At 46.8% G+C, this 22,132-nt stretch overlaps 4 non-coding genes across 4 annotated transcripts; all 4 read right to left on the reverse strand.

The window, feature by feature from the left end:
• Positions 1–570: 570 nt before the first annotated feature.
• Positions 571–643, reverse strand: TRNAR-ACG (transfer RNA arginine (anticodon ACG)). The gene has a single exon. It is a non-coding gene; the product is annotated as a tRNA-Arg (tRNA).
• Positions 644–3,657: 3,014 nt separating this feature from the next.
• Positions 3,658–3,730, reverse strand: TRNAR-ACG (transfer RNA arginine (anticodon ACG)). The gene has a single exon. It is a non-coding gene; the product is annotated as a tRNA-Arg (tRNA).
• Positions 3,731–5,206: 1,476 nt separating this feature from the next.
• TRNAH-AUG (transfer RNA histidin (anticodon AUG)) lies at positions 5,207–5,279 on the reverse strand. Its single transcript has one exon. It is a non-coding gene; the product is annotated as a tRNA-His (tRNA).
• A 13,495-nt stretch (positions 5,280–18,774) lies between these two features.
• On the reverse strand, positions 18,775–18,846 carry TRNAH-GUG (transfer RNA histidin (anticodon GUG)). The gene has a single exon. It is a non-coding gene; the product is annotated as a tRNA-His (tRNA).
• Positions 18,847–22,132: the final 3,286 nt, after the last annotated feature.

Raw genomic sequence — 22,132 nt, forward strand, 5'->3', positions numbered from 1 at the left:
CCGCATGGATTTGTCTAAATCCACTTGTCAACAGACATGTGGTTTATCTGTGGATTAGCCTGTGGTTCTCCCCTGCGGTTTGACACCTGTCATGGAGCAGGTGCCAAACCGCTGTAGAATCTGCACAAAGAAGTGACATGCTGTGTATTTAAAACTGCAGCAAATCTGTGTGGAAAATACAGAACTGTGGCCACTGCTTTTTGCATTGAGTTAAATGACACTTGATGATGAAGTGCCACACTTGCTAATTACTATTGTTTTTGCTTTAAAAGAATATCTTGTAAGAGAGGCTAAACATTTCTGTATAAATGTTATGGTCATTTGTGAAGTTCCTGTTTGTCTTAAGTTTTGTGAGGAGGTAGAATCAGTGAATATTAACCATCGCATGCATAGAGAAGAATTGATGAAGAAGATGAAGTTTGCTGCCTATTTACTGATTGCAAAGTTTCCAAAATCAGCTTATTTAAAGCTTTGTGCAGAATCTATAAGATGCCGTGACCCAAATTCGAACCGGGGTTGCTGCGGCCACAACGCAGAGTACTAACCACTATACGATCACGGCAACATTCTCAAGCCAGGTAGGAGTCGAACCTACAATCTTCTGATCCGTAGTCAGACGCGTTATCCATTGCGCCACTGGCCCTTATGTTGATGCTTTCGTTTTCATGCACCATCATGCTAAAGCAAAGTAAAACCTGCAATAGGCTGTCATCGCCACATAAGTCTTTCTTTTCTTGACAATCCACTCAGAATCTGAAACAAAATATTTTTGTTCAATCTGAAATTCATGTTTTAGAATGAACAATTTCTATCTTCCTGCATTCATGTGCGATGTTTCAATTTTTCTCACATTTTTCGAGAAAGCAAATTCACTAGTTGGCAGATAGAAGAAGAAATCATGCAAAAGAAACAATTTACAAGTTATATGTAAAGTTTCCTTTTACCTAATATTACTATCTTGAGAGTAACCAGCAAAATCACTACTTGGCAGACAAAAGTTGTCAAAAGGAAAGAAAAATAATAAAGGTGATGAATTGTATTGTAGATTAGTGATGATCGACCGCAGAAAAGAGATGATCGATTGCGCTTAGAGTGGGTGATGAGAGTGTGAGAGATAAGCACCACGTGCAAAGAGGGTGAGAAAGAAATAGCAAGGCTTGTTCGCCACCCTCGAAGATAGAGGTAGAGACTTGCACACCACCCTCGAAGAGGGTGAGAGAGAGTGCCAGAGTAAGACGATGAAGCACCACCTGTTACGAGAGAGAGAGAGTTGAGCACCACCTGCACAGAGGGTGAGAAAGAAATTGTGAGACTTGTTCACCACCCTCAAAGATAGAGTTAGAGACTTGTGCACCACCCTTGAAGAGGGTGAGAGAGAGGGGGAGAGAAAGATGCCTGAGAGACACCTGTTACTCAGTCGACTAACTAGCATTGCTGAGTACACGAATGCATGATGAAGTGCTAAACTTGCTAATTACTGTTGGTAAGAGAGGGAGAGAAAGACGCTTAGGGTGTGTGCTCATGTTGCCAATTCTGCTGTGGAATTTTCCGCATGGATTTGTCTAAATCCACTTGTCAACAGACATGTGGTTTATCTGTGGATTAGCCTGTGGTTCTCCCCTGCGGTTTGACACCTGTCATGGAGCAGGTGCCAAACCGCTGCAGAATCTGCACAAAGAAGTGACATGCTGTGTATTTAAAACTGCAGCAAATCTGCGTGGAAAATACAGAACTGTGGCCACTGCTTTTTGCATTGAGTTAAATGACACTTGATGATGAAGTGCCACACTTGCTAATTACTATTGTTTTTGCTTTAAAAGAATATCTTGTAAGAGAGTCTAAACATTTCTGTATAAATGTTGTGGTCATTTGTGAAGTTCCTGTTTGTCTTAAGTTTTGTGAGGAGGTAGAATCACTGAATATTAACCATCGCATGCATAGAGAAGAATTGATGAAGAAGATGAAGTTTGCTGCCTATTTACTGATTGCAAAATTTCCAAAATCAGCTTATTTAAAGCTTTGTGCAGAATCTATAAAATGCCGTGACCCGGAGTTGCTGCGGCCACAACGCAGAGTACTAACCACTATACGATCACGGTAACATTCTCGAGCCAGGTAGGAGTCAAACCTACAATCTTCTGATCCGTAGTCAGACGCGTTATTCATTGCGCCACTGGCCCTTACGTTGATGCTTTCTTTTTCATGCACCATCATGCTAAAGCAAAGAAAACCTGCAATAGGCTGTCATCACCACATAAGTCTTTCTTTTCTTGCCAATCCACTCAGAATCTGAAACAAAATATTTTTGTTCAATCTGAAATTCATGTTTTAGAATGAACAATTTCTATCTTCCTGCATTCATGTGCGATGTTTCAATTTTTCTCACATTTTTCGAGAAAGCAAATTCACTAGTTGGCAGATAGAAGAAGAAATCATGCAAAAGAAACAATTTACAAGTTATATGTAAAGTTTCCTTTTACCTAATATTACTATCTTGAGAGTAACCAGCAAAATCACTACTTGGCAGACAAAAGTTGTCAAAAGGAAAGAAAAATAATAAAGGTGATGAATTTTATTGTAGATTAGTGATGATCGACCGCTGAAAAGAGATGATCAATTGCGCTTAGAGTGGGTGATGAGAGTGTGAGAGCTAAGCACCACCTGCAAAGAGGGTGAGAAAGAAATAGCGAGGCTTGTTCGCCACCCTCAAAGATAGAGGTAGAGACTTGCACACCACCCTTGAAGAGGGTGAGAGAGAGTGCCAGAGTAAGACGATGAAGCGAGAGAAAGAGAGAGAGAGTTGAGCACCACCTGCACAGAGGGTGAGAAGGAAATTGTGAGACTTGTTCACCACCCTCAAAGATAGAGTTAGAGACTTGTGCACCACCCTTGAAGAGGGTGAGAGAGAGGGGGAGAGAAAGATGCCTGAGAGACACCTGTTACTCAGTCGACTAACTAGCATTGCTGAGTACATGAATGCATGATGAAGTGTCAAACTTGCTAATTACTGTTGGCAAGAGAGGGAGAGAAAGACGCTTAGGGTGTGTGCTCATGTTGCCAATTCTGCTGTGGAATTTTCTGCATGGATTTGTCTAAATCCACTTGTCAACATTGTCAACAGACATGTGGTTTATCTGTGGATTAGCCTGTGGTTCTCCCCTGTGGTTTGACACCTGTCATGGAGCAGGTGCCAAACCGCTGCAGAATCTGCACAAAGAAGTGACATGCTGTGTATTTGAAACTGCAGCAAATCTGCGTGGAAAATACAGAACTGTGGCCACTGCTTTTTGCATTGAGTTAAATGACACTTGATGATGAAGTGCCACACTTGCTAATTACTATTGTTTTTGCTTTAAAAGAATATCTTGTAAGAGAGTCTAAACATTTCTGTATAAATGTTGTGGTCATTTGTGAAGTTCCTGTTTGTCTTAAGTTTTGTGAGGAGGTAGAATCACTGAATATTAACCATCGCATGCATAGAGAAGAATTGATGAAGAAGATGAAGTTTGCTGCCTATTTACTGATTGCAAAGTTTCCAAAATCAGCTTATTTAAAGCTTTGTGCAGAATCTATAAGATGCCGTGACCCAAATTCGAACCGGGGTTGCTGCGGCCACAACGCAGAGTACTAACCACTATACGATCACGGTAACATTCTCAAGCCAGGTAGGAGTCGAACCTACAATCTTCTGATCCGTAGTCAGACGCGTTATCCATTGCGCCACTGGCCCTTACGTTGATGCTTTCTTTTTCATGCACCATCATGCTAAAGCAAAGAAAACCTGCAATAGGCTGTCATCACCACATAAGTCTTTCTTTTCTTGCCAATCCACTCAGAATCTGAAACAAAATATTTTTGTTCAATCTGAAATTCATGTTTTAGAATGAACAATTTCTATCTTCCTGCATTCATGTGCGATGTTTCAATTTTTCTCACATTTTTCGAGAAAGCAAATTCACTAGTTGGCAGATAGAAGAAGAAATCATGCAAAAGAAACAATTTACAAGTTATATGTAAAGTTTCCTTTTACCTAATATTACTATCTTGAGAGTAACCAGCAAAATCACTACTTGGCAGACAAAAGTTGTCAAAAGGAAAGAAAAATAATAAAGGTGATGAATTTTATTGTAGATTAGTGATGATCGACCGCTGAAAAGAGATGATCGATTGCGCTTAGAGTGGGTGATGAGAGTGTGAGAGCTAAGCACCACCTGCAAAGAGGGTGAGAAAGAAATAGCGAGGCTTGTTCGCCACCCTCAAAGATAGAGGTAGAGACTTTCACAGCACCCTCGAAGAGGGTGAGAGAGAGTGCCAGAGTGAGACGATGAAGCGAGAGAAAGAGAGAGAGAGTTGAGCACCACCTGCACAGAGGGTGAGAAGGAAATTGTGAGACTTGTTCACCACCCTCAAAGATAGAGTTAGAGACTTGTGCACCACCCTTGAAGAGGGTGAGAGAGAGGGGGAGAGAAAGATGCCTGAGAGACACCTGTTACTCAGTCGACTAACTAGCATTGCTGAGTACACGAATGAATGATGAAGTGTCAAACTTGCTAATTACTGTTGGCAAGAGAGGGAGAGAAAGACGCTTAGGGTGTGTGCTCATGTTGCCAATTCTGCTGTGGAATTTTCTGCATGGATTTGTCTAAATCCACTTGTCAACATTGTCAACAGACATGTGGTTTATCTGTGGATTAGCCTGTGGTTCTCCCCTGCGGTTTGACACCTGTCATGGAGCAGGTGCCAAACCGCTGCAGAATCTGCACAAAGAAGTGACATGCTGTGTATTTGAAACTGCAGCAAATCTGCGTGGAAAATACAGAACTGTGGCCACTGCTTTTTGCATTGAGTTAAATGACACTTGATGATGAAGTGCCACACTTGCTCATTACTATTGTTTTTGCTTTAAAAGAATATCTTGTAAGAGAGTCTAAACATTTCTGTATAAATGTTGTGGTCATTTGTGAAGTTCCTGTTTGTCTTAAGTTTTGTGAGGAGGTAGAATCACTGAATATTAACCATCGCATGCATAGAGAAGAATTGATGAAGAAGATGAAGTTTGCTGCCTATTTACTGATTGCAAAATTTCCAAAATCAGCTTATTTAAAGCTTCGTGCAGAATCTATAAGATGCCGTGCCCGGATTCGAACCAGGATTGCTGCGGCCACAACGCAGAGTACTAACCACTATACGATCACGGAAACATTCTCGAGCCAGGTAGGAGTCGAACCTACAATCTTCTGATCCATAGTCAGACGCGTTATCCATTGCGCCACTGGCCCTTACGTTGATGCTTTCTTTTTCATGCACCATCATGCTAAAGCAAAGTAAAACCTGCAATAGGCTGTCATCGCCACATAAGTCTTTCTTTTCTTGCCAATCCACTCAGAATCTGAAACAAAATATTTTTGTTCAATCTGAAATTCATGTTTTAGAATGAACAATTTCTATCTTCCTGCATTCATGTGCGATGTTTCAATTTTTCTCACATTTTTCGAGAAAGCAAATTTACTAGTTGGCAGATAGAAGAAGAAATCATGCAAAAGAAACAATTTACAAGTTATATGTAAAGTTTCCTTTTACCTAATATTACTATCTTGAGAGTAACCAGCAAAATCACTACTTGGCAGACAAAAGTTGTCAAAAGGAAAGAAAAATAATAAAGGTGATGAATTTTATTGTAGATTAGTGATGATCGACCGCTGAAAAGAGATGATCGATTGCGCTTAGAGTGGGTGATGAGAGTGTGAGAGCTAAGCACCACCTGCAAAGAGGGTGAGAAAGAAATAGCGAGGCTTGTTCGCCACCCTCGAAGATAGAGGTAGAGACTTGCACACCACCCTCGAAGAGGGTGAGAGAGAGTGCCAGAGTAAGATGTTGAAGCACCACCTGTTACGAGAGAGAGAGAGTTGAGCACCACCTGCACAGAGGGTGAGAAAGAAATTGTGTGACTTGTTCACCACCCTCAAAGATAGAGTTAGAGACTTGTGCACCACCCTTGAAGAGGGTGAGAGAGAGGGGGAGAGAAAGATGCCTGAGAAACACCTGTTACTTAGTCGACTAACTAGCATTACTGAGTACACGAATGCATGATGAAGTGCCAAACTTGCTAATTACTGTTGGTAAGAGAGGGAGAGAAAGACGCTTAGGGTGTGTGCTCATGTTGCCAATTCTGCTGTGGAATTTTCCGCATGAATTTGTCTAAATCCACTTGTCAACAGACATGTGGTTTATCTGTGGATTAGCCTGTGGTTCTCCCCTGCGGTTTGACACCTGTCATGGAGCAGGTGCCAAACCGCTGCAGAATCTGCACAAAGAAGTGACATGCTGTGTATAGTGTTGAGCATTCCGATACCGCAAGTATCGGTTATCGGCCAATATTAGCGGTATCGGAATTCCGATACTTAGTTCCGATACTTTTGTCATATCGGATTCCGTAATCGGAATCGGAATCGGAAGTTCCCATCATGCTATGAGCCTGCTTGCTTTGATTAAGCCAATGGGAATCCTCCGAAGTGTCGGCACATCCTGTTAGGCATGTAGGCATGTTAACTATTGGCATGGCTGTGATTGGCTGCCGAAATGATGTCATGATGCACTATAAAAGCCACCGCAGCCGCCATTTCTGGTCACTCTGCTGTGAATTCAATTAGGGACAGGCTGCTGTAGAAGACTGTGTGGGACAGTTAGAAATAGCGATTCCACCAAACATCTAGTGCTTTACCCAGGCTACATAAACCACCACTGTAGCCTTCTTTGCCCTAGCAGCAGTGTTCACAGCTGTCTGCAAGGGCTGTGTGAGTGCAGCTCACGCTGTGGAGTGGGTCCTGCAGCCACGTCAGGCTGTAGGCCACCCAGTGTGATCACTGCTGCCTCATACATCTTTTATTTTTTGAGCTGCATTTTTTACATAATTTCAATCTAGTGTGCTTCCATCCGTATCCATATACGTTGGTTGCAAACACTAGTAGTAGACAGCGGAGCCTTTCTGCAGCCTTTCAGTGCTAGTGTCCACTTTGCTGCACTGTTCACGGCTGTCTGAGAGGTCTCTGACTGTGTGTGAGTGCAGCTCACGCTGAGTAGTGTGTCCTGCAGCTACGTCTGGCTGTAGGACGCTCAGCGTGCGTCAGTGCCTCACACATATTTTTATTTGAGTGCAGCTCATTTTTTCTTCTATTAGTGTGCATCCATCCGTCTCCATCTACGGTGGTTGCAAACACTATATAGGAGTACACAGCGGAGCCTTTCTGCAGCCTGTCAGTGCCAGTGCCCACTTAGCTGCACTGTTGACGGCTGTCTGAGAGGCCTCTGACTGTGTGTGAGTGCAGCTCACGCTGAGTAGAGTGTCCTGCAGCTACGTCTGGTTGTAGGACGCTCAACGTGCGTCACTGCCTCACACATATTTGTCTTTGAGTGCAGCTCATTTTTTCTTCTCCTATTAGTGTGCATCCATCCGTATCCATCAACATTGGTTGGTTGCAAACACTATATAGGAGTAGATAGAGGAGCCTTTTTTTCTGGCTTGTGCCCTGCCGGCGCAGCCAGATTAGTATTACCCAATTTTTTTGGAGCCTCATCTTTTGCATTGTAGGTTACCTGCCTGCATTGTAATAGCTCCAAAAAGTTGGTGATACTATCAGTTTCAATTCTTTGTTCACATACTTTGAGTTTGTTTCCAACAAAGAAACCACAAAAAAAGTTCACCAAACACTACATTTGGAACTTGTGTAGGCCACATCAGCTCCTATTAAAGTCTAGTCCACACACACACACTTCATAAAATTAGTGTTTCTTGTACCTGTAACCAGCTGTTCAGGAATAAGCACACTAAGGCCCCCTTTGTACTTTTTTGCCTATCTTAAGCAGTCTTGCAAGATGAAGAAGGCAGGGAGTAAGGCGCGTGGGCGTGGGCGTGGGCGTGGAGTTTCAGCAGGGAGAGGACGTGGGGATTCTGCAGGGAGAGGACGTGGGGATTCTATAGGTAGAGGACGTGGGGATTCTGGGCCTGCTGCGGGCACCAGTGGATCAGCATCCCCCAGTTTTAGCAGGCAACAGTCCTTTATGCGCAGCTTTGTAGGACCTCAACGTACCCCACTGCTGCGGGAGGAACAAATTGAAGCCGTTGTCGGATGGATGGCAGCTAACGCATCGACTTCAATTACTTCCACATCCTCTCAGAGTCAGAGCACCGAAGAGCAACCATCTGTCTCTTCACCACCTGCCAAAGTGCCCAGGCAGTCAGAGAGACATGGACAGGAGCCATCACAGTCTCTACTTCTGTTCTCGGAATCTGTTGGCTTGGAAAGAGGGGGCCAGCCAAGCAGCATTCCTGAATGTGAAGAAGAGGGAGTATGCAGTGATGCGCAACTTCTTTGTCCCTCTGAATCTGAAGAGGCGAGTGGGCCAGTGCCTATGGTCAGCACACCTCAGTACGCATCAGATGATGACGAGACTCAGTTGCCACTTTCTGGTGCGTACGGTGCTGGCGAGACAACCCCGGAGAAGCAGCTGTTTGAAGAGGGGAGGGAAGATGATGAGGTCCTTGACCCATCATGGCGTGAGCAACAGGAAGGTGGTGGGAGCAGCTCGGAGGAAGAGATTCCCCTACCGGCCAAAACAGGAGGCAGAGGGAGGGGGAAGACTTGGTTGCCTGTACCCTCCACTTCGGCACCCGTTAGGAGCATTCCTCCTTCCAAAGGCAAACCAGGCGCTCACAAGAGTTGCAGTGCGTGGTCCTTTTTTGACACAGTTGCAGATGACATTTGCTTTGTCAAATGCAAGCTGTGTCATCAGAGAGTCAAAAGAGGGAGAAATGTCAGCAACCTCAATACCACAAATATGTGGAAACATGTGCGCACCAAGCACGAGTTGGAGTTGCAGAGACACCCTGAAGACGTAGGCCAACGTACAGCACCACCTACCACCTCTTCAGTTCGTGTTGGGTCCTCTTCATCCAGCTCACACACTGCTGGTTCGGCTTCCTCACAGGATCGCCAAGGAAGAACCTCTGCCACTGTTGTCCGGAGACCCTGTCAGATTGCACCCATAGCAGCACGTTCCCATCCATCACAGCCATCGGTAGCACAGGCATGGGATAAAAGGCGCCCTTACTCGGCAAACCATCCCCGAGCACAGTCTCTGAATGCTGGCATTGCCAAACTTCTGGCAGTTGAAATGCTGTCATTCAGGCTGGTGGACACTGACACCTTCCGGGACTTAATGGCATTGGCAGTCCCCCAATACAACGTGCCCAGCTGCTTTTATTTCAGCAGGCGAGCCGTCCCTGCCCTGCAGAAACATGTTGAGGGCAAAATAAAACATGCACTACTAAACGCTGTTAGTAGCAAGGTCCACCTGACCACCGATGCGTGGACCAGTAACCATGGACAGGGACGATACCTTTCCCTCACTGCCCACTGGGTCAATGTTGTGGAGCCGGGTACGGATCTGGAGAGTGGCGCTGTACGTGTTCTTCCAACGCCACGGATTGCAGGACTCCAGTCTGTACACATAGACTCCTCCTCCTACTCAAGTTCCTCAGAAACAGCAGAGCAGGAGCCTGTTACGACCGATATGAGCACAGCCGTGGCCAAACGTCAACAGGCTGTACTCAAATTAATTTCTTTGGGGAATCGAAGCCACACAGCGCAGGAGCTCTGGAATGCTATAAAGCTGGAGAGCGGTGTGTGGTTTGGGCCAGCGAATCTCCAGCCGGGCTTGGTAGTGTGTGACAATGGCCAAAATCTGGTGGCAGCTCTTGGCCTAGGCAACCTCACACACATCCCATGTCTGGCACATGTTCTTAACTTGGTCGTGCAGAGCTTTCTGAGGGACTATCCGGATCTTGCTGCACTGTTGCACAAGGTCCGCATAGAGTGCGCTCACTTGCGACGTTCCAGCACGGCAAGATCGCGCCTCGCTGCTCTGCAGCGACGATTTGGCCTTCCGGAACATCGCATCATATGTGACCTACCCACCCGGTGGAATTCAACGTTACATATGTTGGAGCGGTTGTGTGAGCAGCAGGCAGCAGTCATGGAGTACCAGCTGCATCAGGCGCAAACAAGTCGCACTGTGCGCCGTTCACACTTCAGCACCATTGAGTGGGCCTCTATGAAGGACATCTGCCTCGTTTTGCGTGCCTTCGATGAATCCACGCGGATGGCGAGTGCAGATGATGCACTAGTCAGCATGACTGTCCCCCTTATCTGCCTGCTTCAACAAACACTGCAAGCACTAAGGGATGAGGTTTCAGAAGAGGTGGAGGATGAGGAGTCCCAAATGCCATCTGCTTCTGGACAGTCTGCGCTATGTGTTTCCTCACAAAGGCCTAGGCAGGGGACACTTTGTGAGGAGGATGAGGAGGAGTCGATGGAGGAGGAAGACATCTCTCCAGAGGAGGGAGGTACACAAACCTCTACTCAGTATGTACAGCGAGGGTGGGGTGATGCAGAGCAGGCCGAGGTCACGCCTCAAACAGGGGACAGCGGTTCTTTGGCAGTTGGGAGTCTGCAGCACATGGTTGATTTCATGCTGCAGTGCCTGAGAAACGACTGCCGCATCGCCCACATTCTCGTCTCGGCTGATTATTGGGTGTACACCCTCCTAGATCCTCGCTACCGGGACAGCGTACAAAGGCTCATACCAACGTTGAACCGGGAGCGTAAAATGCGGGAGTACGAAGAGTCACTGGTGCAGTCCATAATGTTTTCCATTCCACCCGACAGCATTGTTGCTAGTGCTTTACAAAGCAGCTCTGTGCGTCGAGGCAGTGGAGGAAACTCTGCACAAAGAGGGAGCAGAGGCAGCGCCGCAGCACAAGGCAAGACCACTATGGCCCAAATGTGGCAAAGTTTTGTGTGTCCACCACAATTGTCTACACCATCAGCGACGCCTCGAGTCAGCAGGAGGCAACGCTTCCGTCAGATGGTGTCAGACTACATGTCTTGCCCTGTCGCTGTACTCCCAGATGGCTCTTCCCCCTTCAAGTTTTGGGTCTCTAAGCTGGATACATGGCCAGAGCTTAGCCAGTATGCATTGGAGGTGCTGGCTTGCCCTGCTGCCAGTGTATTATCGGAACGTGTCTTTAGTGCCGCAGGTGGTGTACTAACAGACCGTCGCACGCGACTATCTTCCGATAATGTTGACCGGCTGACTTTTCTGAAAATGAACAAGGCCTGGATCTCCAAAGACTTTGCCATTCCTCTTACAGACTAAATTAGTGGTTGGCAACTGTATCCAGGTCTGCTGGTGTGTTCATTTTTCTACCACCTGAACTATAATCCCTTTGCTTCAACACAGCCAGTTGTCGCTCAGATGTGTCGTCTGCACAGAGAAACACACTAGCTCCTGTGTTAGTGGGGTTCAGTAATGCCAGCTGATCCCCTGCTGTGTGGACGGCAAAGTCACCAGCTCCATCAACATTCAAACCACTACTGATTTTTAACCGTGCCCAACTTAGGTCTCTGGTTCCACTGTCTCTACTATTTCCCCTGACCTCCAACCCCGCCATCTACATCTCTGAAGTGGCGTCAGCACAATCTACACTTGTTCCTGTGTTCCTGTGGCTCAGTCCCATCAGTTTATCCCCTGATGTGTGTCCGGCAAGGTCTCCTGCTCTGTCCACATTCCCATAACCAGTAGTGGGAATGAGGACAGAGCTGGCGAACTTGCCGGACAAACATCAGGGGATCAACTGACGGGACTGAGCACCAGTAACACAGGAACAAGTGTAGATTGTGCTGACGCCACTTCAGAGATGTAGCTGGCGGGGTTGGAGGCCAGGGTAAATAGTAGAGACAGTGGAGCCAGAGGCCTAAGTGGAGCATGGTTAGAATCAGTAGTAGTCCACAACCTCCATAAAAACCGCTGCCCATTGGCCTCTGCATGCGGCATGCGTAATCCTGGGCTCCAACAGCGTCAGTTGGTGTTCAGAAGTGTCGTCTCCACAGAGCCAAACACATTCGTTAGAGTGTTAGTGGGGTTCAGCACTGCCAGCTGTTCCCCTGCTGTGGAGATGGCAAGTCTCCTGCTGCCTTCACCTGCCAAAATCCAGTAGGCCCCAGCCTGCTCCTCGCCTAATCCTGGGTTCCAACAGCGTCAGTTGGTGTTCAGAAGTGTCGTCTCCACAGAGCCAAACACATTCGTTAGAGTGTTAGTGGGGTTCAGCACTGCCTGCTGTTCCCCTGCTGTGGAGATGGCAAGTCTCCTGCTGCCTTCACCTGCCAAAATCCAGTAGGCCCCAGCCTGCTCCTCGCCTAATCCTGGGCTCCAACAGCGTCAGTTGGTGTTCAGAAGTGTCGTCTCCACAGAGCCAAACACATTCGTTAGAGTGTTAGTGGGGTTCAGCACTGCCAGCTGTTCCCCTGCTGTGGAGATGGCAAGTCTCCTGCTGCCTTCACCTGCCAAAATCCAGTAGGCCCCAGCCTGCTCCTCGCCAAATCCTTGGCTCCAACAGCGTCAGTTGGTGTTCAGAAGTGTCGTCTCCACAGAGCCAAACACATTCGTTAGAGTGTTAGTGGGGTTCAGCACTGCCAGCTGTTCCCCTGCTGTGGAGATGGCAAGTCTCCTGCTGCCTTCACCTGCCAAAATCCAGTAGGCCCCAGCCTGCTCCTCGCCTAATCCTGGGCTCCAACAGCGTCAGTTGGTGTTCAGAAGTGTCGTCTCCACAGAGCCAAACACATTCGTTAGAATGTTAGTGGGGTTCAGCACTGCCAGCTGTTCCCCTGCTGTGGAGATGGCAAGTCTCCTGCTGCCTTCACCTGCCAAAATCCAGTAGGCCCCAGCCTGCTCCTCGCCAAATCCTGGGCTCCAACAGCGTCAGTTGGTGTTCAGAAGTGTTGTCTCCACAGAGCCAAACACATTCGTTAGAGTGTTAGTGGGGTTCAGCACTGCCAGCTGTTCCCCTGCTGTGGAGATGGCAAGTCTCCTGCTGTCTTCACCTGCCAAAATCCAGTAGGCCCCAGCCTGCTCCTCGCCTAATCCTGGGCTCCAACAGCGTCAGTTGGTGTTCAGAAGTGTCGTCTCCACAGAGCCAAACACATTCGTTAGAGTGTTAGTGGGGTTCAGCACTGCCAGCTGTTCCCCTGCTGTGGAGATGGCAAGTCTCCTGCTGCCTTCACCTGCCAAAATCCAGTAGGCCCCAGCCTGCTCCTCGCCAAATCCTGGGCTCCAACAGCGTCAGTTGGTGTTCAGAAGTGTCGTCTCCACAGAGCCAAACACATTCGTTAGAGTGTTAGTGGGGTTCAGCACTGCCAGCTGTTCCCCTGCTGTGGAGATGGCAAGTCTCCTGCTGCCTTCACCTGCCAAAATCCAGTAGGCCCCAGCCTGCTCCTCGCCAAATCCTGGGCTCCAACAGCGTCAGTTGGTGTTCAGAAGTGTCGTCTCCACAGAGCCAAACACATTCGTTAGAGTGTTAGTGGGGTTCAGCACTGCCAGCTGTTCCCCTGCTGTGGAGATGGCAAGTCTCCTGCTGCCTTCACCTGCCAAAATCCAGTAGGCCCCAGCCTGCTCCTCGCCAAATCCTGGGCTCCAACAGCGTCAGTTGGTGTTCAGAAGTGTTGTCTCCACAGAGCCAAACACATTCGTTAGAGTGTTAGTGGGGTTCAGCACTGCCAGCTGTTCCCCTGCTGTGGAGATGGCAAGTCTCCTGCTGCCTTCACCTGCCAAAATCCAGTAGGCCCCAGCCTGCTCCTCGCCTAATCCTGGGCTCCAACAGCGTCAGTTGGTGTTCAGAAGTGTCGTCTCCACAGAGCCAAACACATTCGTTCAAGTGTTAGTGGGGTTCATCATTGCCAGCTGATCCCCTGCTGTGGAGATGGCAGTCTCTCCTGCTGTCTCCGCATTCCAAAGACAGTAGGCCTCTGCCTACACCCTCCTATTTCCTGGGCTTCAACTCAGCCAGTTGTAGCTTGGAAGTGCCATCCACACGGAAAGAGATACTTGCTCCCGTGTCTCAGTGGGGTTCAGTAACGTCAGCTGATCCCCTGCTGTGTGGATGGCAGTCTCTCCTGCTGTCACCTCATTCAAAATACAGTAGGCCTCTGCCTACACCCTCCTATTTCCTGGGCTTCAACACAGCCAGTTGTAGTTCGGAAGTGCCGTCCACACGGAAAGAGATACTTGCTTCCGTGTCTCAGTGGGGTTCAGTAACGTCAGCTGATCCCCTGCTGTGTGGATGGCAGTCTCTTCTGCTGTCACCTCATTCAAAATACAGTAGGCCTCTGCCTACACCCTCCTATTTCCTGGGCTTCAACACAGCCAGTTGTAGTTCGGAAGTGCCGTCCACACGGAAAGAGATACTTGCTCCCGTGTCTCAGTGGGGTTCAGTAACGTCAGCTGATCCCCTGCTGTGTGGATGGCAGTCTCTCCTGCTGTCACCTCATTCAAAATACAATAGGCCTCTGCCTACACCCTCCTATTTCCTGGGCTTCAACACAGCCAGTTGTAGTTCGGAAGTGCCGTCCACACGGAAAGAGATACTTGCTCCCGTGTCTCAGTGGGGTTCAGTAATGTCAGCTGATCCCCTGCTGTGTGGATGGAAGTCTCTCCTGCTGTCACCTCATTCAAAATACAGTAGGCCTCTGCCTACACCCTCCTATTTCCTGGGCTTCAACACAGCCAGTTGTAGTTCGGAAGTGCCGTCCACACGGAAAGAGATACTTGCTCCCGTGTCTCAGTGGGGTTCAGTAATGTCAGCTGATCCCCTGCTGTGTGGATGGCAGTCTCTCCTGCTGTCACCTCATTCAAAATACAGTAGGCCTCTGCCTACACCCTCCTATTTCCTGGGCTTCAACACAGCCAGTTGTAGTTCGGAAGTGCCGTCCACACGGAAAGAGATACTTGCTCCCGTGTCTCTGTGGGGTTCAGTAACGTCAGCTGATCCCCTGCTGTGTGGATGGCAGTCTCTCCTGCTGTAACCTCATTCAAAATACAGTAGGCCTCTGCCTACACCCTCCTATTTCCTGGGCTTCAACACAGCCAGTTGTAGTTCGGAAGTGCCGTCCACACGGAAAGAGATACTTGCTCCCGTGTCTCAGTGGGGTTCAGTAATGTCAGCTGATCCCCTGCTGTGTGGATGGCAGTCTCTCCTGCTGTCACCTCATTCAAAATACAGTGGGCCTCTGCCTACACCCTCCTATTTCCTGGGCTTCAACACAGCCAGTTGTAGTTCGGAAGTGCCGTCCACACGGAAAGAGATACTTGCTCCCGTGTCTCAGTGGGGTTCAGTAACGTCAGCTGATCCCCTGCTGTGTGGATGGCAGTCTCTCCTGCTGTAACCTCATTCAAAATACAGTAGGCCTCTGCCAACACCCTCCTATTTCCTGGGCTTCAACACAGCCAGTTGTAGTTCGGAAGTGCCGTCCACACGGAAAGAGATACTTGCTCCCGTGTCTCAGTGGGGTTCAGTAATGTCAGCTGATCCCCTGCTGTGTGGATGGCAGTCTCTCCTGCTGTCACCTCATTCAAAATACAGTAGGCCTCTGCCTACACCCTCCTATTTCCTGGGCTTCAACACAGCCAGTTGTAGTTCGGAAGTGCCGTCCACACGGAAAGAGATACTTGCTCCCGTGTCTCAGTGGGGTTCAGTAACGTCAGCTGATCCCCTGCTGTGTGGATGGCAGTCTCTCCTGCTGTAACCTAATTCAAAATACAGTAGGCCTCTGCCTACACCCTCCTATTTCCTGGGCTTCAACACAGCCAGTTGTAGTTCGGAAGTGCCGTCCACACGGAAAGAGATACTTGCTCCCGTGTCTCAGTGGGGTTCAGTAATGTCAGCTGATCCCCTGCTGTGTGGATGGCAGTCTCTCCTGCTGTCACCTCATTCAAAATACAGTAGGCCTCTGCCTACACCCTCCTATTTCCTGGGCTTCAACACAGCCAGTTGTAGTTCGGAAGTGCCGTCCACACGGAAAGAGATACTTGCTCCCGTGTCTCAGTGGGGTTCAGTAACGTCAGCTGATCCCCTGCTGTGTGGATGGCAGTCTCTCCTGCTGTAACCTCATTCAAAATACAGTAGGCCTCTGCCTACACCCTCCTATTTCCTGGGCTTCAACACAGCCAGTTGTAGTTCGGAAGTGCCGTCCACACGGAAAGAGATACTTGCTCCCGTGTCTCAGTGGGGTTCAGTAACGTCAGCTGATCCCCTGCTGTGTAGATGGCAAAGTCTCCTGTTGCCTACACAGTCGTACCACTACTGATTTTTAACCGTGCTCCAATTAGGCCTGTGGCTCCACTGTCTCTCGTATTTCCCCTGTCCTCCAACCCTGCCAGTTACAGCTCCGAAGTGGCGTCTGCACAATCCACACTTGTTCCTGTGTTACAGGTGTTCAGTCCGGTCAGTTAATCCCCTGATGTGTGTCCGGCAATGTCGCCTGCTCTGTCCACATTCCCATTATGGGAATGTGGACAGAGCAGGCGACATTGCCGGACACACATCAGGGGATTAACTGACCGGACTGAACACCTGTAACACAGGAACAAGTGTGGATTGTGCAGACGCCACTTCGGAGCTGTAACTGGCGGGGTTGGAGGACAGGGGAAATACGAAAATCAGTGAAGCCACAGGCCTAAGTGGAGCTTGGTTCAAATTAGTAGTCTACAACCGATCTTAAAATTTCTTCAATGCAGCCTCAGCCTGCTCCGTGCTTGTCCCTGGGCTTCAACACAGCCAGTTGTTGCTCGGAAGTGCCGTCTTCACAGAGTAAAACACTAGCTCCTGTGTTTGTGGGGTTCAGTAACGTCAGCTGTTCCCCTGCTGTTTTGATGGCAATCTGTCCTGCTGCCTCCCAATTGACAGCACATCAGGCCTCAGCCTGCTAAGTGCTTGTCCTGGGCTCCAACATCGCCAGTTGCTGCTCATAACTGACTTTGGCATGGGTACTCCCTCCTGCCCAGCTTGGTTCCAGCCCTGCCTGCTGTTTCCGGGAAGTGTCAATGTCAGTTTGCCACCCCAAGTTGCCATGTCGTGTTGCGGTTGGGTTAGCCGAGGCTAGGGTGCCAGCAGTTTAGGTGCTTCCTATGTGGACTGCGGGTTCTGGTAAGAAAGACTTGTTCCATAGTGCCAGTAGGACAAGCACCCCCTGTAGGACTGTGTGATTCGGTAACTGCGGCCAGCTTGCGGCATGCCAACTTTGCTTTTCAGGGGTAACTTCTGATACCCCTCCGGGTTCCAGCACCGTCAGCTGGTTCTCGTCAGAGCCTTTGGCCTAGGTGCCTTCATCTCGGTATCCGAGTTCCGGCAACGTCTGCTGGTCCTTGGTAGTGCTTTGTAGCACAGGTACCTCCTGCTTAGTAACCGGGTTCCAGCACCGTCAGCTGGTCCTCGGTAGTGCCATTGGCTCTTGTTCCTTCTGCTGCCCCTCCGGGTGCCAGTACCGTCAGCTGGTTCAAGAGGACAAAGAACAGGAAGACAACCACCAAGATGCAGAACAACAAGAGAGAGAAGACAAAGAAGCATAAAAAAAACAAAGCAGAAGAACATTAAGCATAAGACTAATTCTCTGAGCAAATGATATTATCTTATTTATAAGCAGAAGAAGACTAAGCAGTGTATGGGGGTGAGTCCGTTCCTCCTCGTGGTGCCCCTGGAAAAGGCCTGCTGCTGCAGGCCAAACTGAACGCGGACAAATCCTGTTGTAAATCTTTTGTGACAGGCAGAACGGAAGGTTTAAACTTCTAACTTTTCTAGATAACAACTACAGGAATGCCTGACACAAACAAGAATATGATGAAGAAGAATAGGAAGAAGAAGAAGAAGTTGAATATGTAGAATAATAATTGTTGAATAAGAAGATTATGAAGAATGTAAGAAAAGGATGAAGAAGAAGAAGAATGTAAAAAAAGGAAGTAGAAGAATTTAAAAAAGGAAGAAGAAGAAGAATGTAAAAAAAGGAATAAGAAGAAGAATGTAAAAAAAGGAAGAAGAAGAAGAATGTAAAAAAAGGAAGTAGAAGAATGTAAAAAAGGAAGAAGAAGAAGAAGAATGTAAAAAAAGGAATAAGAAGAAGAAGAAGAAGGTAAAAAAAGGAAGAAGAATAAGAAAGAAGAAGAAAGAAGAAAGAAGAAGAAGACATACATGTCTGGCAAAATATAAATGAGGCTAACATAGTCAATATCTTTGTAACTCCTAACATCTTTAAAAAAAAAGTTTAATTCCTGCTATTCCATTTGATTGGGCTAAACCTCTATGGCTTTAATGTCTCCTCCACCTCCCACAATACATTCTACATTATTCTTAGTTGTTTTTCTTCATGTAGAATTAACCTACAAGGAAAGAAAGGGTTTTTTTTAATTCCGATATTTTGGCCCCATTGACTTGCATTGGTTGCCGGTATCGGAATCGGCGATACCGATACTTTTTTTTAAGATCGGCCGAACCATTCCGATCTGATATTTTCAAGTATCGGCTGGTATCGCTCAACTCTAGCTGTGTATTTAAAACTGCAGCAAATCTGTGTGGAAAATACAGAACTGTGGCCACTGCTTTTTGCATTGAGTTAAATGACACTTGATGATGAAGTGCCACACTTGCTAATTACTATTGTTTTTGCTTTAAAAGAATATCTTGTAAGAGAGGCTAAACATTTCTGTAAAAATGTTATGGTCATTTGTGAAGTTCCTGTTTGTCTTAAGTTTTGTGAGGAGGTAGAATCACTGAATATTAACCATCGCATGCATAGAGAAGAATTGATGAAGAAGATGAAGTTTGCTGCCTATTTACTGATTGCAAAATTTCCAAAATCAGCTTATTTAAAGCTTTGTGCAGAATCTATAAGATGCCGTGACCCGGATTCGAACCGGGATTGCTGCGGCCACAACGCAGAGTACTAACCACTATACGATCACGGCAACATTCTCGAGCCAGGTAGGAGTCGACCATACAATCTTCTGACGCGTAGTCAGACGCGTTATCCATTGCGCCATTGGCCCTTACATTGATGCTTTCTTTTTCATGCACCATCATGCTAAAGCAAGGTAAAACCTGCAATAGGCTGTCATCGTCACATAAGTCTTTCTTTTCTTGCCAATCCACTCAGAATCTGAAACAAAATATTTTTGTTCAATCTGAAATTCATGTTTTAGAATGAACAATTTCTATCTTCCTGCATTCATGTGCGATGTTTCAATTTTTCTCACATTTTTCGAGAAAGCAAATTCACTAGTTGGCAGATAGAAGAAGAAATCATGCAAAAGAAACAATTTACAAGTTATATGTAAAGTTTCCTTTTACCTAATATTACTATCTTGAGAGTAACCAGCAAAATCACTACTTGGCAGACAAAAGTTGTCAAAAGGAAAGAAAAATAATAAAGGTGATGAATTTTATTGTAGATTAGTGATGATCGACCGCTGAAAAGAAATGATCGATTGCACTTAGAGTGGGTGATGAGAGTGTGAGAGCTAAGCACCACCTGCAAAGAGGGTGAGAAAGAAATAGCGAGGCTTGTTTGCCACCCTCGAAGATAGAGGTAGAGACTTGCACACCACCCTCGAAGAGGGTGAGAGAGAGTGCCAGAGAAAGACGATGAAGCACCACCTGTTTCGAGAGAGAGAGAGAGTTGAGCACCACCTGCACAGAGGGTGAGAAAGAAATTGTGAGACTTGTTCACCACCCTCAAAGATAGAGTTAGAGACTTGTGCACCACCCTTGAAGAGGGTGAGAGAGAGGGGGAGAGAAAGATGCCTGAGAGACACCTGTTACTCAGTCGACTAACTAGCATTGCTGAGTACACGAATGCATGATGAAGTGTCAAACTTGCTAATTACTGTTGGCAAGAGAGGGAGAGAAAGACGCTTAGGGTGTGTGCTCATGTTGCCAATTCTGCTGTGGAATTTTGCGCATGGATTTGTCTAAATCCACTTGTCAACATTGTCAACAGACATGTGGTTTATCTGTGGATTAGCCTGTGGTTCTCCCCTGCGGTTTGACACCTGTCATGGAGCAGGTGCCAAACCGCTGCAGAATCTGCACAAAGAAGTGACATGCTGTGTATTTAAAACTGCAGCAAATCTGCGTGGAAAATACAGAACTGTGGGCACTGTTTTTTGCATTGAGTTAAATGACACTTGATGATGAAGTGCCACACTTGCTAATTACTATTGTTTTTGCTTTAAAAGAATATCTTGTAAGAGAGGCTAAACATTTCTGTATAAATGTTATGGTCATTTCCTGTTTGTCTTAAGTTTTGTGAGGAGGTAGAATTACTGAATATTAACCATCGCATGCATAGAGAAGAATTGATGAAGAAGATGAAGTTTGCTGCCTATTTACTGATTGCAAAATTTCAAAAATCAGCTTATTTAAAGCTTTGTGCAGAATCTATAAGATGCCGTGACCCGGATTTGAACCGGGGTTGCTGCGGCCACAACACAGAGTACTAACCACTATACGATCAAGGAAACATTCTCGAACCAGGTAGGAGTCGAAACTACAATCTTCTGATCCGTAGTCAGACACGTTATCCATTGCGCCACTGGCCCTTACGTTGATGTTTTCTTTTTCATGCACCATCATGCTAAAGCAAAGTAAAACCTGCAATAGGCTGTCATCGCCACATAAGTCTTTCTTTTCTTGCCAATCCACTCAGAATCTGAAACAAAATATTTTTGTTCAATCTGAAATTCATGTTTTAGAATGAACAATTTCTATCTTCCTGCATTCATGTGCGATGTTTCAATTTTTCTCACATTTTTGGAGAAAGCAAATTCACTAGTTGGCAGATAGAAAAAGAAATCATGCAAAAGAAACAATTTACAAGTTATATGTAAAGTTTCCTTTTACCTAATATTACTATCTTGAGAGTAACCAGCAAAATCACTACTTGGCAGACAAAAGTTGTCAAAAGGAAAGAAAAATAATAAAGGTGATGAATTTTATTGTAGATTAGTGATGATCGACCGCTGAAAAGAGTTGATCGATTGCGCTTAGAGTGGGTGATGAGAGTGTGAGAGCTAAGCACCACCTGCAAAGAGGGTGAGAAAGAAATAGCGAGGCTTGTTCGCCACCCTCAAAGATAGATTTAGAGACTTGTGCACCACCCTTGAAGAGGGTGAGAGAGAGGGGGAGAGAAAGATGCCTGAGAGACACCTGTTACTCAGTCGACTAACTAGCATTGCTGAGTACACGAATGCATGATGAAGTGTCAAACTTGCTAATTACTGTTGGCAAGAGAGGGAGAGAAAGACGCTTAGGGTGTGTGCTCATGTTGCCAATTCTGCTGTGGAATTTTCCGCATGGATTTGTCTAAATCCACTTGTCAACATTGTCAACAGACATGTGGTTTATCTGTGGATTAGCCTGTGGTTCTCCCCTGCGGTTTGACACCTGTCATGGAGCAGGTGCCAAACCGCTGCAGAATCTGCACAAAGAAGTGACATGCTGTGTATTTAAAACTGCAGCAAATCTGCGTGGAAAATACAGAATTGTGGGCACTGTTTTTTGCATTGAGTTAAATGACACTTGATGATGAAGTGCCACACTTGCTAATTACTATTGTTTTTGCTTTAAAAGAATATATTGTAAGAGAGGCTAAGAGAGGCTATACATTTTCGCAGAAAAGAGATGATCGATTGCGCTTAGAGTGGGTGATGAGAGTGTGAGAGCTAAGCACCACCTGCAAAGAGGGTGAGAAAGAAATAGCGTGGCTTGTTCGCCACCCTCGAAGATAGAGGTAGAGACTTGCACACCACCCTCGAAGAGGGTGAGAGAGAGTGCCAGAGTAAGACGATGAAGCACCACCTGTTACGAGAGAGAGAAAGAGAGAGAGTTGAGCACCACCTGCACAGAGGGTGAGAAAGAAATTGTGAGACTTGTTCACCACCCTCAAAGATTGAGTTAGAGACTTGTGCACCACCCTTGAAGAGGGTGAGAGAGAGGGGGAGAGAAAGATGCCTGAAAGACACCTGTTACTCAGTCGACTAACTAGCATTGCTGAGTACACGAATGCATGATGAAGTGCCAAACTTGCTAATTACTGTTGGCAAGAGAGGGAGAGAAAGACGCTTAGGGTGGGTGCTCATGTTGCCAATTCTGCTGTGGAATTTTCCGCATGGATTTGTCTAAATCCACTTGTCAACAGACATGTGGTTTATCTGTGGATTAGCCTGTGGTTCTCCAATGCGGTTTGACACCTGT

This window comes from Dendrobates tinctorius, unplaced genomic scaffold (assembly GCF_039654945.1).
Source record: "Dendrobates tinctorius isolate UK_male_01 unplaced genomic scaffold, ASM3965494v1 ptg000245l, whole genome shotgun sequence".
NCBI lineage: Eukaryota > Metazoa > Chordata > Amphibia > Anura > Dendrobatidae > Dendrobates > Dendrobates tinctorius.